Raw genomic sequence first — 15966 nt, 5'->3', positions numbered from 1 at the left:
ATTACTCACCCAGCTGGCTTCTCTGCTCTCCCTGTGGTCTAGACCCGCTAACCCTCCTCTACCCTTCAGCTTCCAACTATCACGATCGGCGTGACTATCACATACGTGACACAGAGGGAGGGAAAGAGGAAGGCCCTGCCCAAGTGAGAGGGAAGGTGGTGACCCCTGACTCACCTTGCGGCTGGCACCTGGCTGCCCTGACGTCCCTAGACGGGTTCCTCACCTGTACGCCGATCACGTGCCTAAAACCCTGGCTTTCCCTAAGATGAGCCCTAGATAGTGAACAGGGCGGTGGGAACACTAGTCCGCACCACTAGCTCTAAAGGAAAACACCAAGGGGAGGACAGACAATACAGACTCAACATATAATCCCAGGTGGGCGACAACAGGAGACAACAAAAAGCCCAACAGGGATCCGGAGGGTAGCACTCTGGAACAACAACCAGGATTCACAGCTCCAGTGGGTCAGTATAGAAGTCCAGGCAGGAAGCTCTATAACTGGCAACTAGAGAAGTGTGAGAGGAGAATATAAGGAGGTTGGGAGTGGCAGACAAGAAACAGCTGAGGAGGAGAAGCTACGGATCCCTGAGTGAGACAAAAAGGATTGCAAGGCAAACACAGAAAACAATCACTAAGAAACAACGTGATCTTTAGACATAGAGCGCGCAGCCACCCGCTGCGACTTCCTGACCCCGGGTATAACGGAGTCAGACGTGGCTCTTGACACCCTCGTGACAGTACCCCCCCTTTCACGAGGGGCCTCCGGACACTCAGGACCAGGTCTCTCAGGATGAGAGGCATGGAAAGCCTGAATTAACCTGTTGGCGTTTACCTCTGACGCTGGAACCCACATTCTTTCCTCGGGACCGTAACCCCTCCAATGCACCAGATACTGAAGAGAGCGGCGGACCCGACGAGAATCAACAATTCTGGATATTTGAAACTCCAGATTACCATCCACAATAACAGGAGGAGGTGGCAGCGGTGATGGTTCTAGAGGTGGAACATACTTCTTGAGTAAACGACTTATGGAAGACGTTATGGATCTTAAAAGTCTGAGGTAGCTCCAGGCGAAAAGCCACAGGGTTAATGACGGCTACTATTTTATAAGGACCAATGAACCTAGGGCCCAGTTTCCAAGAGGGAACCTTCAACTTAATATTCCTAGTAGACAACCACACATAGTCATTCACTCCTAGGTCCGGACCTGGCGACCGTTTCTTATCGGCCATGCATTTATATTTACCACTCATATTTTTCAAGTTAGCTTGCACCTTCTGCCATACCGATGAAAGAGATGAAGAAAACCGTTCCTCTTCGGGAACCCCAGAAGACCCCCCCTCTTTGAAAGTACAAAATTGGGGATGAAAACCGTATGCACCAAGAAATGGTGACTTGCCAGTGGATTCCTGACAGCGATTATTTATGGCAAACTCGGCTAACGGTAAATATGATGACCACACCTCTTGGTTTTCAGACACAAAACACCTTAAATATGTTTCTAGGTTTTGGTTGGTACGCTCAGTCTGTCCATTCGACTGAGGATGGAAAGCTGAGGAAAAGGACAAGTGTACCCCCAAACGGGAACAAAAAGCTTTCCAAAACTTAGAAATAAACTGGGTTCCCCGATCCGAAACCACATCGGAAGGGACCCCGTGAAGCTTCACGATTTCACTGATAAACACCTGAGCAAGAGTCTTAGCATTAGGAAGTGCGGGTAGCGCAATAAAGTGTACCATTTTGCTAAACCTGTCTACTACTACCAAGATAACTGTTTTACCCGCAGACAACGGTAAGTCAGTGATGAAATCCATTGACAGATGTGTCCATGGCCTATTGGGGATGAAAAGTGGCAATAAAGACCCTGCTGGACGTGTATGAGAGACTTTCGCGCGTGCACAAGTAGAACAAGTAGACACGAAATCCATTACATCCTGACGCAACCTTGGCCACCAAAAACGACGAGACAATAGCTCCAAGGTTGCTTTACTACCCGGGTGCCCAGCAAGTGCCGAATTATGATGTTCCTTTAATAATTCAAGACGCAGGTTTAACGGTACAAACAATTTCTCTGAGGGGCAAGAGGCCGGGGCGTCCCCCTGGGCCTCTAACACCTTTCCCTCTAGAACAGAGTGTACAGCAGAGACAACCACTCCTCTTTGTAAAATAGGTACCGGATCACTAACATTACCCCCTCCAGGGAAACTACGAGATAATGCGTCTGCCTTGGTATTTTTTGCCCCAGGACGATAGGTGATTACAAAGTTAAATCTGGTAAAGAATAGCGACCACCTAGCTTGTCTAGGGGTGAGACGCTTAGCCGATTCTAGGTACAGAAGGTTTTTGTGATCCGTAATCACCGTGACGGGGTGGATTGCTCCCTCTAAGAAGTGACGCCACTCTTCAAACGCCAGTTTAATCGCCAACAGTTCCCTATTTCCAATATCATAGTTCTTTTCTGCAGTAGATAACTTTTTGGAAAAGAAAGCGCAAGGACGCCATTTGCCAGGAGACGGACCCTGAGACAATACAGCCCCCACTCCCACCTCTGACGCATCTACTTCAACAATAAAAGGCTGGGAGACATCAGGTTGAATTAGAACAGGTGCCGAGGTAAATCTCTCTTTTAGAGAGGAAAATGCAATTTTAGCGGCGTCAGACCATTTAGAAAAATCAGTCCCCTTCCTAGTCATGTCAGTAAGGGGTTTAACGATCACTGAATAATTTTTATTGAACTTTCTATAGAAATTTGCGAAACCCAAAAACCGTTGTAGAGCTTTAAGGTTCTCAGGAAGATCCCAATCTAAAATTGCCTGGACCTTCCTAGGATCCATACGGAAACCTGAAGCAGATAATAGATATCCCAGGAACTGTATTTCCTGAACGGCGAAGACACATTTTTCAATTTTCGCATATAATTTATTCGTCCGTAGGACCTGCAGTACTTGCCTGACATGTACTTCATGTGTTTTCAGATCAGCCGAATAAATTAAGATATCATCTAGGTATATGACTACAAACCTGCCGATGAGATGACTAATAATATCATTAACGAAATGTTGGAAGACAGCAGGGGCATTGGTCAGACCGAAAGGCATGACTAAATTTTCATAATGCCCCTCAGGGGTGTTAAAAGCTGTCTTCCACTCATCCCCTTCCTTGATACGAATCAGATTGTAGGCCCCCGTAAGATCAAGTTTGGAGAACCACCTAGCACCCGCAATCTGATTAAAAAGGTCAGGAATGAGAGGAAGAGGGTATGGGTCTCGGATGGTTATCCGGTTTAGCTCACGGAAATCTAGGCAAGGACGCAGGCCCCCATCTTTCTTTTTAACAAAGAAAAACCCTGCAGCCACGGGTGAAGAAGAGGGTCTGATGTGTCCCTTAGCCAGACTCTCGGAGATATAATCTTTCATGGCTTGTCTCTCGGGACCCGAAAGATTATACAACCTGGACTTGGGTAATTTTGCACTGGGAATCAGGTTAACCGGGCAATCATAAGGACGATGAGGTGGTAGCTTCTGACAACCCTTTTCAGAAAAAACGTCCTCAAAGTCCGAAATAAATGTAGGTAGGGAAGCTATGGAGGCGATTAAGCAATTGTTATTTAAGCAATTCTCTCTGCAATGCTCACTCCACTCCAATATCTCCCTGGCCTGCCAATCCACCACTGGATTGTGCGCTACCAACCAGGGAAGACCCAATACCACAGGAGAGGGAAGGCCCTCCAGAACGTAACATGAAAGACACTCATTATGGTGGTCCCGTACCCGAAGGTGTAAGTTATGGACAATGTGAGTGAGGTTTCTCTGAGACAGAGGAGCAGAATCAATAGCGAATATGGGAATAGGTCTCTGCAGCGTACAGAGAGACAAACCCATAGTGCGGGCAAAATGGGCATCTATCAAATTTACCCCTGCTCCACTGTCTAGAAAAAAAGAAATAGACTCCGTCTTAACACCAAAAACAATAACCGCTGGCAACACAAATTGAGATGTTCGTATGGAGGAAACGTATACCCCCCGGCTGACATCCTCCGCACAGCCTGGGGTTAGTAGTTTTCCGACGGTCTTTTGTTTTTGAGAAAGGAGGGACAGACATTAATGAAATGACCCCTCCCCCCACAGAAAAAACAAGCCCCCCACCTACGGCGAACCTCAGGAGGACGGACCTGACGAGAAGTTCCTCCTAGCTGCATAGGCTCATCTAAGTCAGTACAGACTAACTGCTGCTTGGGAGAGGTTACCAATTGCTCAGGAATTTTCGATCTCTCCCTAAGACGTCTATCTATTCTGATAGAGAGGGACATAACAGCATCAAGGGAAAGGGGGGTCTCATACAGCGCCAGCGCATCCTTAACCCTTTCAGATAACCCAGAGCAGAACTGACTCCTGAGAGCCGGGTCGTTCCACTGAGTATCCGTAGCCCACCTACGGAACTCTGAGCAATATTCCTCTGCTGGCCGATCTCCCTGTAGGAGTCTCCGTAACTTCGACTCAGCCAGGGCGACTCGGTCAGAGTCATCATATATGAGACCCAAAGCCCCAAAAAATCCCTTCAATGACCGGAGAGCCTGGGAACCAGGGGGTAACGAGAACGCCCAGGATTGCGGGTCCCCCTGAAGCAGGGAAATAACAATCCCCACCCGCTGTTCTTCATTACCTGAGGAGTAAGGGCGCAGCTTAAAATATAATTTGCAGGCCTCATGGAACGTCACAAATTTGTCCCTTCCCCCAGAAAATCTGTCAGGAAGAACAACCTTGGGTTCTGTAACAACCTGGTTACCCATAGCAACCGCTGGGCTTGCGGTCTGCTGCATTTGCTGCTGTTGTTGGAGGACAGATGCCTTCAATCCTGCCACCTCCAAAGACAGGCCTTGAAGCTGTTTTGCCAAAGCAGCAATAGGATCCATATTGGATTCTAAGTAGAGAGAAAATTTTTTTTTTTTTTTTTTTTTTTTTTTTTTTTTTCTCCCCAAAAATAAGGGCCAGTTATAATATCACGATCGGCGTGACTATCACATACGTGACACAGAGGGAGGGAAAGAGGAAGGCCCTGCCCAAGTGAGAGGGAAGGTGGTGACCCCTGACTCACCTTGCGGCTGGCAACTGGCTGCCCTGACGTCCCTAGACGGGTTCCTCACCTGTACGCCGATCACGTGCCTAAAACCCTGGCTTTCCCTAAGATGAGCCCTAGATAGTGAACAGGGCGGTGGGAACACTAGTCCGCACCACTAGCTCTAAAGGAAAACACCAAGGGGAGGACAGACAATACAGACTCAACATATAATCCCAGGTGGGCGACAACAGGAGACAACAAAAAGCCCAACAGGGATCCGGAGGGTAGCACTCTGGAACAACAACCAGGATTCACAGCTCCAGTGGGTCAGTATAGAAGTCCAGGCAGGAAGCTCTATAACTGGCAACTAGAGAAGTGTGAGAGGAGAATATAAGGAGGTTGGGAGTGGCAGACAAGAAACAGCTGAGGAGGAGAAGCTACGGATCCCTGAGTGAGACAAAAAGGATTGCAAGGCAAACACAGAAAACAATCACTAAGAAACAACGTGATCTTTAGACATAGAGCGCGCAGCCACCCGCTGCGACTTCCTGACCCCGGGTATAACGGAGTCAGACGTGGCTCTTGACACCCTCGTGACACCAACATGTTTTCTGCAGGCCACAGCCTGTGCTTCCTTGACAGGTCTATAGCTAGGGTGAGCGCACTCTCTCAGGCTCTTAATGGACCAGTGTGTGCACCATAATCTTCAGTCAATGGCTGGCTGCCTTTGGGTACTTAAGACACCTTCGCCTAAGGGAGGGTGCCTGAGCAATAGGTAGTCTAGCCTGTTAGTTCCCTTTGAAGGTGTGCTATTTTACTCATCTGCCTGTGTACCGACCTTGCCCGTTTACTGTATTGATAGTTTGTCACCTGCCCTGACCTCAGATTAGTTTCACGGATTCGCAAATACTATGCCCACCCTGACCTCTGTCTGTCACTGACTACTGAGTATTGCCTGACCCCTCACACTGGGACTATTCCAAAAGGTAGCAGCCAGGTGCCTCCCTTAGGATTAGCCCTAAGTCAAACTGGTTGAAACAGTGGTTCTACACCCACTGCCCATGACAATGACTATAGAAACAAACTGCAGAAAACTTTCACTATACCCAGCAAAGCAACACAAAAACGAATGGTATTAAAAGGCATAACAATCAAAAAGCCCCTCCCAGCAAATGTCAGACTAAGCAGTTTGATAGCAGAACAAGAGTCAGGTGTAAGGCAGTTGTATATCAACTTCCTCAAACAAAATAAGAAAAAGGCAAGACATGCCGGTATTATTCAGTCACTGTATGGTGGTACTATTTAGCAGTGGTGTACCTACCAAGGAGGTAATACAGTATGTGACTGCTAAGGGCCCCAGAGGAAGGGGAGGCCAGCACTGAAATGCTTCTACTGGTTCACAGATTCACTGTATTCTCCAGGAGCGACCACTAGGGTGGAGCTCTGCACAAAGAGACTATTTGCAGTTTCCATTTATATCAATGGTAACTATAGACACAGGTGGCAATTCATTGTGCACTGACCCACAAGGGGAGGAGCTGGGATGGAGAGTGGAGAAGAGGGGAGTTGTGGCAATGAGGGTGGTTTCAGTCCTCACCCCAGCGCCAGTGCTTCCCTAGGCTGTGTGGGCAATGAATGGAGGGGAACCCTTTAGGCTTGGGGATCCTGCTTGGTGGCAGCTGGTGTGCCCTTGAGGGTGGATGGTTGGCAAGAGGACAGGTACAGGGGCCTGTGCATGGTTGAGGCAGTGACCTCGGCCGCTTGGTTAGTACAAATAAAGTCTCTCTTTACTGAACAGATGATGAGGGTTGCAGTACAAATATAAGCAGTAGGCACGGTTTTCAAGTATTTCACAAGGCAGTAATTCTCCAGAAGGCTCTGTATTAGGGATATATAGTATGATTTTCCCCTCTGTCAGGGGTGCACCTACTGTACCCTTTCTGCTGCCTGAGGAGAAAATTGAGCACCACATATCTCTTATATCCAGTGATGTCTCCTCTGATGTTCTCTTTCCTCATCTTCTCTATTCGGACCAGACTGCCTTTAAGACTTCTTTCAGCCGCACTTGCTTCAGCAGAATTTGGCACACAGATATCTTAGGTCCCTCATTTTTAAATCATCTTCCCCTCCTGGTGCCCCAACAGTATTATCCTGTTGCTATCCCCAATACTCTGCCCACTGTGCTCCCCAACTCCTCCAAATATAGGGGGAGTCAAAAGTCTTAGGACACCCTTTTATTTCAGAAATAAAAGGGAAAATGAAATATTTGAATACCCCAGTAATGGGTGAGGGGGCCTATCTTTTAGGCTATGTCCAGAACATGGCTCCCACCTTGAAAGCCGCCATATTGGATCAAGGGCAATTTTTTCCAATGGGAAGGGGGTCATGTAGCATATCAAGGATGATATGCATATATCAAGCAATATCTCCTGTGGTTCAAAAGTTATTAACACAGAAAGTTGCAACAACAACTGGGAACGTTCCCTGTGATGCACAGCTAGTTGACGTGTTCAATGTGTTCTCCCGGATGCAGAACACAGAACTTTGAAGTTTTGAACTTTTTTTGTTGATAACTTTTGAACCACAAGAGATATTGCAAATCTGATTGCAGCAATCGATTTCTGAGAAAATTCTGGTCTTTCATATTCTACATGACCCACTTCTCATTGGAAAATGTTGCCTTTTATCCAATATTGCAACTTTCAAGATGGCAGCCATGTTCTGGGCATAGCCTAAAACAGTGGTCCCCAACCTTTTTTGCACCAAGGACCGGTTTTATGCAAGACAATTTCTGGGGCGGGGCTTGGGGGGGGCTGACCGATTCACGCGCATAACAAAACACAAGGTGCATATTAAAATATATAACACTATATAACGACTATATAAACTGACTATGGTCTCTGCTGCACTTGTCTCTGCTGCACTGGTCTCTGCTGCACTGGTCTCTGCTGCACTGTACCATATTTTTCGCCCTATAAGATGCACCTAGTTTTATAGGAGAACAATAAGAAAAGAAAAAAATTTCATTACACCTCAGGTCAGACCAGCAATCAGACCCCCAATGTTAATCAGACCTCAGATCAGACCCCCAAACCTTTAGCCATCTATTAGCCCTCAATGTCAGCCATAAACCCCCCCCCAATGTCAGCCATAAACCCCCCCAATGTCAGCCATAAACCCCCCCCCCCAATGTCAGCCATAAACCCCCCATTAGCCCCTCATGTCAGCCATAAGCCCCCATTAGCCCCTCATGTCAGCCATAAGCCCCCATTAGCCCCTCATGTCAGCCATAAGCCCCCATTAGCCCCTCATGTCAGCCATAAGCCCCCATTAGCCCCTCATGTCAGCCATAAGCCCCCATTAGCCCCTCATGTCAGCCATAAGCCCCCATTAGCCCCTCGTGTCAGCCATAAGCCCCCATTAGCCCCTTGTGTCAGGCATAAGACCCCCATTACCCCCTCGTGTCAGCCATAAGCCCCCCATTAGCCCCTCGTGTCAGCCATAAGCCCCCCATTAGCCCCTCCTGTCAGCCATAAGCCCCCCATTAGCCCCTCATGTCAGCCATAAGCCCCCATTAGCCTCTCATGTCAGCCATAAGCCCCTCATGTCAGCCATAAGCCCCCATTAGCCCCTCATGTCAGCCATAAGCCCCCCATTAGCCCCTCATGTCAGCCATAAGCCCCCCATTAGCCCCTCATGTCAGCCATAAGCCCCCCATTAGCCCCTCATGTCTGCCCAATGTCCCCCATTAGCCTCTCATGTCTGCCTAATGTCCCCCATTAGCCCCTCATGTCTGCCCAATGTCCCCCATTAGCCCCTCATGTCTACCCAATGTCCCCCATTAGCCCCTCATGTCTGCCCAATGTCCCCCATTAGCCCCTCATGTCTGCCCAATGTCCCCCATTAGCCCCTCGTGTCTGCCCAATGTCCCCCATTAGCCCCTCAGGTCTGCCCAATGTCCCCCATTAGCCCCTCAGGTCTGCCCAATGTCCCCCATTAGCCCCTCAGGTCAGCCCAATGTCCCCCATTAGCCCCTCATGCCTGCCCAATGTCCCCCATTAGCCCCTCAGGTCTGCCCAATGTCCCCCAGGTCAGCCATCAGCCCCCAGTGCAAATAAAATAAAATAAACACTTACCTCTTCTGCTCCTAGTCACCATCGCGATCCTTTTCATTCATTCTGCTGTCGGCTGTGTATCGCGGCGCACGGTGTGAGGTCACAGAGCGACCTCACGCTGTGCGCAGCCCTGCACAGCCGATAGCCGAGCCGAGGACCAGGAAGTGGTGAGTACAGATCCTTCACCACTTCCTGGTCCTTCTGTACTAATGAAGCGCTTCCATAATGGAAGCGCTTCATTAGCACAGCGTTAAAGACTGCCCTGATCGCCGCGGCCCGGCAAACAATCCTCCAGGGCCCGGTCCTGGGCCGCGGCCCGGCGGTTGGGGACCGCTGGCTTAAAAGATAGGCCCCCTCATCCATTACTTAGGGTGTCCTGAGAATTTAGATTCACCCTGTACATATGAAATAATAGTGCTGTACAGATAGTCCTGCCCATAGTAATAGAGCTACCCAAAGTCCCACTAATAATATTTCGGCATGGTGAGGGGGATACTGGCTCCGCTCTTGCACTGTGTATTAATACTAACTCCTTCTTGATGCAGCAATTCCAGTTTTTTGTTTTTACTCCCAGCCTTCCCGGAGCCATAACTTCTTTTTTTCCCCATTCACATAGCCATATGAGGGTTTGTTTTTTGCGGGACAAGTTGTACTTTCTAATGACACCATTTAATATTGCATAAGATGTAGTGGGACTGGGAGGCTATAAAAATACTCAATTCCAGCTTAGTTTTATGGGTTTCATTTTTATGGTGTTCCCTATGCAGGAAAACTGTAGAATGTGTAGGTTTTCTATGTTTTTAGTAAAGGCATTTTATATTTCATTAATGCTAGAACTGAAATCCTACATTTTGGTGTACACATAACTTACTAATTTACTTTTATTAGGTAACACTTTTTTTGTGGGATGAAAAAAAACTGCAATACTGCCAACTGAGTTTTTACATTATAAATTTTGTGGCGTTCATTTTTCGGCATAAATAACATGATAACTTTATTCTCTGGGTCAGTACGATTACAGTGATGCCAAATACATGTCATTTTTTATGTTTTATTACTTTTGCACAATAAAAAAAACATTTAAAAAAAAGATAAAGTTTTTGCATTGCTGCATCCCAAGGGCTTGATTTTTGCGGGACAATTTTTAGTTTTCATTGGTATCATTTTAACATAGTAACATAGTGCATAAGGCCGAAAAAAGACATTAGTCCATCCAGTTCGGCCTGTTATCCTGCAAGTTTTCCAGAGGAAGGCAAAAAAAACCTTTTGAGGTAGAAGCCAATTTTCCCCACTTTAGGGGAATAAAAAATTCCTTCCCGACTCCAATCAGGCCATCAGAATAACTCCCTGGATCAACGACCCCTCTCTAGTAGCTATAGCCTGTAATATTATTACGCTCCAGAAATACATCCAGGCCCCTCTAGAATTCCTTTATTGTACTCACCATCACCACCTCCTCAGGCAGAGCGTTCCATAGTCTTTTGCAATACATAACACTTTTTATTATTTTTTTGTGACAAATAAACAAAAACTGCAATTCTGGCATTCATTTTTTTTCTGAGGGTCATCATAAATATGTTGAGGACATTTTATTTTTGCAATTTCTTCATTGAAAAGCTTTTTTTCTGTCTGTATTACATATTCATTTCAACAGGGCCGCAACAAATGCAGACAGCACACCGTGTGCTGTCCACATCCATATGTCTGTTCTGACATCCTGCAAAGAAGATGGAGCATGTCCTATTCTATTCCGGAAGAATAGGCATTTTTAACATAGGACGGAATGTGCATTATGGAAAAATGCGGGATGCACATGGCCGGCATCTGTGTTTCTGTGTTTTGCGGGGCTACAATTTGCAGACAGCAAACCAGATAGGGTCATGTGCATGGGTTCAAATACAGACAGATAAGACAGCCGCCATGCAGATGCGTGAATTCGGCTTTATAGTTGAGTTTGTCACTTGAAACAATGGGGGTAATTAGTAATGCAAAAGTGAGGTAAAATAAAAATGCCCGTGTGATAAAATATGCTTTTTACTCCATCCTCGCCACTTGGCACAGAGTGCAGTAGATTTTCACTCCACGCCCACAGACTGCTGTAGAAGCGACTAATTTATATCAAGGCATAAATTATGCGCATTCTCCGGCAGCACACGGGGGAATCATTTTGTGAATGACCCCTAATGTGTTGAAATATCAAAATATGATTCTTTCCTCTATAGCCGGGATGCTCAACCTGCGGGCCTCCAGCTGTTGTAAGACTACAACTCCCACCATGCATTGCTGTAGGCTGATAGCTGTAAGCTGTCCAGGCATGCTGGGAGTTTTGCAACAGCTGGCGCTTAGGGTTGGCATCCCTGCTCTATAGTATTGCAGTTGGAAAAAAATGATAACCACCGGCAGTCATGCATTTAGATGTCAAATGTCTGATGAAAATGGACTTTCAAAACTAAGGTCTAGCAAAAATAGCATGGCACTGTGTTAGCCACAAAAACCTGTGATGTTAAATACTTTTACTTTAAAAAAAGACAAAAGAATTATAGCAATGATACCTTTATTGGCTAACCAGAAGAATCATTGCCTACTGAGGTCAGCATAGAACCTGTAATTACAAAGTTTACCATTAGATGGCAATAAAGTATTCCTACATGGATTTAGAGGCTAAGGCCCCTTGCAGAAGAGCGTGTCTGGATTAAGTCCGAATGTGTAGTATGTGCGATCAGGGAAAATTGTCCGAGTACGTAGGTACGCAATTTCAGTCAGTTTTGACTGCGATTGCGTTCCGATGTTCAGTTTTTATCGCACTGGTGCAATGCGTTTTGCACGCGTGTGATAAAAAACTGACTGTGGTACCCAGATCCGAACCCGGACTTCTTCACTGAAGTTCAGGTTTGGGTTAGGTGTTCTGTAGATTTTATTATTTTCTCTTATAACATGGTTATAAGGGAAAATAATAGCATTCTTAATACAGAATGGTTACTAAAATGTGGCTTTAGGGGTTATGCATTCTTAATACAGAATGGTTACTAAAATGTGGCTTTAGGGGTTAAAAAAAATTAAAAAATTAACTCACCTCATCCTGTTGTTCGCGCAGCTGGCATCTGCTACAAGAGGACATAGTTTTAAATTAGCGGGGCAAAGGTTTAAAAGTAATATCAGGAAGTATTACTTTACTGAGAGAGTAGTGGATGCATGGAATAGCCTTCCTGCAGAAGTGGTAGCTGCAAATACAGTGAAGCAGTTTAAGCATGCATGGGACAGGCATAAGGCCATCCTTCATATAAGATAGGGCCAGGGGCTATCCATAGTACTCAGTATATTGGGCAGACTAGATGGGCCAAATGGTTCTTATCTGCCGACACATTCTATGTTTCTATGTTTCTATCTTCTTCATTCTTCTTCTTTCAGGACCTGCCAAAGGACATTTGATGATGTAATCGCGCTGACCACATGGTGAGGTGAGTTAATTTTTTTAATTTTTTAACCCCTAAAGCCACATTTTAATAAGAATGCTATTATTTTCCCTTATAACCATGTTATAAGGGAAAATACTACAGCAAATTGACTTTTATCAATTTACTTACATCGTCGCCTAGCAACTATGCGTGAAAATTGCACCACATCCGCACTTGCTTTCTATGGGTCCTGCATTGCGTGAAAAACGCAGAATATAGAACATGCGTGAAAATCAACGCGTTCACCTCACGCATTGCACCTGCACGGAATTCTCGCCCGTGTGAAAGGGGCCTAAGGGTACTTTCACACTAGCAGTTCTGTTTTCCGGTATTGAGTTCCGTCACAGAATTATTAACCCTGTGTAAACCAAAATAGGGAAACACCACAACCAAGGAAAAATGCCTCACATGCAAACCACATTGCCAACGGCAACCGCACGTGCACAGATTCACGACCTAACCAAGGATCGTGACACTCCCACCCCTCAAAACCCCTACCAACCGAAAAGTTAAAGCTGGCGGGGCCCAACTACAGTGGGGGGAGGGGCAATGCCTGATAACCGCCAGTGTCTCCCTCCAGAACTGCCACCAACAAACCTGGACCGAACAAAGGTCCCAGGTCGCCAGCGACCAAAGCAGACTGGAGGAAATAACAACTGGAGGCACTGCCAGAAAGGTGCCCGTATCTCCCTACAGAACTGCCGCCAACCTACCTGGACCGACACCTAGGTCCGAGGCAGCCAGCCACCAAAGCAGTCTGGAGAAGGAACACTGGACACCGCGTCCAACTCAGGAGAACGTTCCTACTCCAGGTCGCTGCCAGCAGACATTTCCAAACCGGCACTGAGCAGGTATACGAAGGAATGCTGCCAGCAGCCGACCAGAGCAAGGAACCCTGAGAGGGACGAGGGGTCACCAACACGGACACGGTTAGCAAGGTGGCGGGGAATGAGCCACCAACCGCGCCGTTAACGGTGAACCTCATGACGCTCTCCCTCAGGAGAACGCGCATGTATGCAGAAAACGGCAGGCAATACATGCTGCACCCTCTTTCAAAGGCCCGCGACTGCGGAGCCTTTATTTGTTATAATGTCACGACGGGGAGTGGGGGAACCCCCCCATCGCGCAATGCCCTAAGCTAATGGGCCACAATGCAGGGAAAAGGGAGCTGGTCACCTCCTAAAGCTTCTCTCAACAGGCCCTAGTCTCCTAGCTGTATGAGCCCCCTTCAAAGGTAAGAGGACTCATACCCACGTGACTAGAGGTCTAGGAATCCCTGCATTGCCCTACAGATTGTGACAGAGCAGAGAATACCTGTACATCCACGACACATATTACAGGCGTCTCCAGAGGCCCAGTAGCTGACAGGGTGCAAGACTATGGGTGAAACAGTATGGCAGGTAAGTAACACAGAAACATAACAAATGCTATCCACATTTACCTGCCGCAGCCGAGATGGAGGGACGGCTCCAGACTGGGAAGCCCACAGTCTTGCTTTTGCTTAAACTCCTCTGGGAAAGCAAGCCCCTTTCGGAGCAGGCACACCACAACACAAACCTCCAAACAAGGACCACACCAAAACAACATACACCAGGTGAAGGAGGGATAACAGAAACACACCAGAGGAGACACACAGACAAAGCAAGGGAAACAATATAACAAATAAGGGTGGCTCACACAGATAGGAACATTCAGCCAGGGAGCAAAGCTCCTACACAGACTGACAAGCAAACTCTGACCTCAGGCTCCAACACACCAACATATAAGGAGGCCAGAGGTCACACCCACCACACCACTAATCATTAACCCTGTGTAAACCAAAATGGGGAAACACCACAACCAAGGAAAAATGCCTCACATGCAAACCATGTTGCCAACGGCAACCGCACGTGCAGACACAGAGTCACAACCTAACCAAGGATTGTGACACTTCTGCTACTCACCATGCTCTAATCTATCGGCCTAATAAGATCATATGAGTGTGGGACAATAGCCCCGCGTGCGGCCCGACGTCCACAGCATAATTGTAATCTATGATGCTGCGTGCTCCCGTGCGCATGATCAATGCCGCTCTGGGATATATTGCCTGCTCACGGATCGTATATCTCGGAGGGCATACAGTCGTGTGCAAGGGCCCTAAAGGACACTGCCCTCTCCTGGTTTTCTTAATATCTCTCTGACCTCTCTTTTAGCCTATCATTTGCTGGCTCCACTTCTCCTCTCCCTCTTGCTGTTGGGGTTCCTCAGGGTTCAGTCCTTGGTCCTCCCCTCTTCTTTCTCTACACAGCCCCATTTGGATAGACCAACATCAGATTTGGTTACCAGTACCATCTCTATGCTGATGACTCACAACTATACACTTCATCCCCCGACATCACCCCTGCTGTATTAAAGAACACTAGTGACTTGCGTTCTCTTCATCTACTAACCTACGTAAACCTGATATCTTCCTTTCAGTGTGTGGCACTATCATAACACCTAGGCAACACACCCACTGTCTCTGTATTATGTTTGACATTGATATTTCCTTCACCCCCTAAATTCAATCCTGGTTATGTCACCTGCACCTCAAAAATATCTCTTCCCATTGGGGTGCACCACATCTTACCATCGCTTCTGGAGAGCAGCAACACATGGTGACACCTCGATGGTGTAAGGAAGCACCAGTGTAGCGTTGGGGCCACCCCAAACCCGGCTACTGCACATGTATGAGTATGCCCAAGACTACATGACATACGGTCTGAAAATATGCTTGGGTACACCTCTTGATAGAAACATAGAATGTGTCGGCAGATAAGAACCATTTGGCCCATCTAGTCTGCCCAATATATCTGAATCCTATGAATAGTCCCTGGCCCTATCTTATATGAAGGATAGCCTTATGCCTATCCCATGCATGCTTAAACTCCTTCACTGTATTTGCCGCTACCACTTCTGCAGGAAGGCTATTCCATGCATCCACTACTCTCTCAGTAAAGTAATACTTCCTTATATTACTTTTAAACCTTTGCCCCTCTAATTTAAAACTGTGTCCTCTTGTGGTAGTTTTTCTTCTTTTAAATATGCTCTCCTCCTTTACCGAGTTGATTCCCTTTATGTATTTAAAAGTTTCTATCATATCCCCTCGGTCTCTTCTTTCTTCCAAGCTATACATATTAAGGTCTTTTAACCTTTCCTGGTAAGTTTTATCCTGCAATCCATGGACCAGTTTAGTAGCTCTTCTCTGAACTCTCTCTAGAGTATCTATATCCTTCTGGAGATATGGCCTCCAGTACTGCGCACAATACTCCAAGTGAGGTCTCACCAGTGTTCTGTACAGCGGCATAAGCACTTCACTC

This window comes from Bufo gargarizans, chromosome 3 (genome assembly GCF_014858855.1).
Source record: "Bufo gargarizans isolate SCDJY-AF-19 chromosome 3, ASM1485885v1, whole genome shotgun sequence".
Lineage (NCBI taxonomy): Eukaryota > Metazoa > Chordata > Amphibia > Anura > Bufonidae > Bufo > Bufo gargarizans.
Note: the sequence above shows the minus strand (reverse complement) of the source record.